At 19.4% G+C, this 3,589-nt stretch overlaps 1 protein-coding gene across 2 annotated transcripts in view; it reads right to left on the bottom strand.

Annotated features, from left to right (window-relative positions):
- LOC102674582 (zinc finger protein 2 homolog) overlaps positions 1–3,589 on the bottom strand; it is a 14,652-nt gene that overhangs the window by 2,491 nt on the left and 8,572 nt on the right. Inside the window, exon 8 of one of the 2 annotated variants that reach the window (XR_422430.2) lies at positions 1,644–1,766. The exons of the other annotated variant lie outside the window; for it this stretch is intronic. The gene's annotated coding sequence lies outside the window, so the exon portion shown is untranslated. The remainder of the gene's footprint in view (positions 1–1,643; positions 1,767–3,589) is intronic. 2 annotated transcript variants of the gene reach the window in all.

Genomic DNA, 3,589 nt, shown 5'->3' with positions numbered 1-3,589 from the left:
ATTGCTTTCACATTCACTATCTATTATTCTTATTTTTCGCCTTCTTATACCTCTTATTTCATCATGTTCATCATTGCTTTCTTTATCGTTAATTTCTTTATGAATAGAAAGAATAATTTTGTCATTCAATAACGAAAAATCAAACTCATCTTTACTTCAACTAATTTCATTACCGCTTATTTTTCATATTTACAAATCTCAAAAACTTTGAAAATAATATTTCTATTGCCACGACTGTCAAATTCAAACTAATGCCGAATATTCGACTCACGATTACGGTCTAATATGAGATAAAAAATCTAGCCATTTAATAATATATTATTCTACACCTCATAAGATTATACGTAAAGAGCTTAGGAACCTATTTATGAAATGATATTTTAAAAGAATCAAACATAAATAAATATTGTCGCCGTTCAAGTTGTCGCAATCCCAGTGGTGCTGGAGAGTCACCGCTGGAATTATGGCATTAACTCAAGTGGTGACCGAGAATCAGCGTTGGAGCGCAAAGAGTTAAAATATTAAAGTTATAGTACAATATGAGATTAATAAAGTAGAAAATGCATTGAATTTATGAATATAAGATATGAATAAAAAACATAATTAATAATAACATAAAAAAAATATGTTTATACAAAAACAAAAAAATAATTGTGTTGAAAATAATACAAAACTTAGTTTAAAAAAAAAATGGCCATTTAAAATTTTATTGATAATAAATAATATATTTAAAATTATCTTTCGTGATCAATATAAAAATATAATCGAAATTGTATTCTTACTTTCTATAATACAATCAACTACTTTAATCCTTAATTAATATATTAAATGTGTCGAAGTCACACTAATATTAAATATTAGCATTATACATATAATATATTAATATTTGATTATGTTTTATTAACATTTGTTCATAACAAATCCGAATTTAGATTTAACATAATATTAAGAATTACTGATGTAATAGCATTTATTAAAACTTATAAACGATATAAATGATATTATATTATATATTATAGATATTATAAATTATAAAATCTATCATAAAAATTTCTGTTAAAAAAATTTATAAAAAAATGTAATAATACATAATTTTAAAAGATTTTAAAGGAAATCTGCAATGATTTTTGGAAAATACAAGTTTATACGTTATACAATAAAAAAATTTGTTTTTTATAGTCATTTTTTTTAAATCGATTCCAAGATCATTGATACTTTTTTAAATGAAACTTTATATAAGATTTCCATATAACTCTCATCATGATTTTTTAAATAAATAATGAATAAAAAATGATTTTTTAAATAAATATAAGTAAAATTTAATAAATTTAATAATATAAATAAAAATCTTTTTTTCTTTCTTTCTTTTCTTCCTTCCTTTCTTTTTGTACTTCTGTTTCTAATAACAAAAATTAATCTTTTCATTTTTAGGTATATTTTTATTTTATTAGTATAGCGTCAAGACGAATTCAATAATCCAGTATGATCTTGATGTAATGATTATGATCTTGAAGTGATTTTAGATTCAGAAACACGAAGTTATAATTTTCATTAAATGTTTTTTTATATCAAATCATAATAAAAAACTCAACAATTACAAACGTATTACAAAAAAAGTATAAATAAAATAAAAATCAACATACCTTGTATTACGTTGTTTTTAACATTAACGTCTCCGTTTTTAGATTTCATATTTCTGAATCCAAGGTTATCTCAAGATCATAGTATACAAGGTCATTGAACTTGTTTTAACATCAGCTAGATTGCTGTGAAAAATATATGGTACTATTTAAAAAACTCAAGTTGACTTTAATATTACTTTAATATGTTATCGAAAACAAAATTTTTTGAAAACTTTTATTGAAATTTGAAAATTATATTGAAAATACTTTTTTCACAGATTATGTTAAAAATTTATTTTATAAATTTTTTTACAAAGTGTCTGAAAAATCGTAATAACGCTTACATAAGACACTCTATATACAAGATAAATATTTTGTATGAAAATTATATAATTTCAGGAGAAAAATAATTTGATATAATATAAGTAAGTTTTTTTATAAATAAATAGATGAAAAACATTTAAAAATCAAATGTTTTCTTGAATGTAATATTTTTTAATATCTTAATTGAACTATATCATCATTTACAAAATCATTATCTACAAAAAAGCTGATTATTTGGAAAAATTATTTGTTAAAAAAACTTTTTAATTTAAGTAATTTTAAAAATATTATTTAATTTTATTATAATAATAATATAATAATAATAATATAAATTTTACTGTAATAATAATGATATATGTTTAAATTTGTTAAGAAAATCTTTTAATTTGAATATCATAAAATGTTAAGAACATTATATAATGCTCAACTTTGGTAAATACATATTTGATATCTACATATATAATTATTATATGCTTACACTTACTTTATTGATAGCCTGCAAAATTTTTTTTTAAAAAAAATATTTAAAGTAGCATTTACATATCAAAGAAAATCATTAATTATTTATATGCTTTTAATGTTAAATAAATATAACAAAAAATTATATTGCAAATATAAATAATATTGCAAAACATAGCTAAACAATGAACTTATGCTACAGTCAACGAAAACACCATCAGCAAAACAGCTTTTTCGAAGCATTTGATTGATAACGGACGTTTATTCGTGTAGCTATTTGTTTTTAAAAAATTTTAATAATATGATAATTGAATTTACTTTCTAATCTATAAAGATATAGGATTTTATTTAAAAAATTCTGATTATTTTAAAATCTTTTTAAAAAAAAAAAAAAAATTATTTAAAAAATTTTCACTTCATTATATTTTTTTTCAAATTGTATAACTTCGTTTCGTATAATTTTTTATACAATGCAAATAATAAAATTGACATTTACTTATTATAGTTTATCTTGTATAATGAAATATACAGAGTGTCCTATTTTAATCTTAGCATATAAATATTTTAGAAAGATATAAAAAGTATGAAGAAATATTTAAGACAAAAACCATAGTATACCAAAATACACGAATACTACTAATATTCGACTTAGCTTGATCTTGAAAAAGCGTGTAAAGGTAAATTTCAATATTTTTTTGTTAAAAACTATATTTTTTACTTTTATACTTTATACTTTTACTGGCATCAAAACATTTTCAAAACATTAACTTGTGACTTTTCTATAAAACACATTTTATGATATTCATAAGATAATAAGAAAACAATTTAAACAATTTAAATTATTTTCAGAAATGTAATTAAGTAATATATATATTTTTTATTGCATGAGAAGATTTAAATATTTTATTCTCTCTCTTTCTTTTTTTTTTACAATTTATATTTCGCATTATGAATATTAATAAATGTCATAAATTTCATCCATTATATTACACTACATAGAAATTGATATATTTTTGTCAATTATATTAAAGAATATATTAAAGAATGAATTATTATAATAATTTTCTTCTTTATATTGTTTTCTATATATTGTTTTCAAGTAGTACTAATTTTAATAATTGAAGTTATATTATTAATTTTTTAATATTTGAAACATAAATTTTATTGTTAGTCAAATTAAAATC

The sequence above is a fragment of the Apis dorsata genome, unplaced genomic scaffold (assembly GCF_000469605.1).
Source record: "Apis dorsata unplaced genomic scaffold, Apis dorsata 1.3 scaffold_486, whole genome shotgun sequence".
Lineage (NCBI taxonomy): Eukaryota > Metazoa > Arthropoda > Insecta > Hymenoptera > Apidae > Apis > Apis dorsata.
The sequence above is the reverse complement of the archived record's forward strand: the minus strand, read 5'-3'. Positions and strand labels throughout refer to the sequence as shown.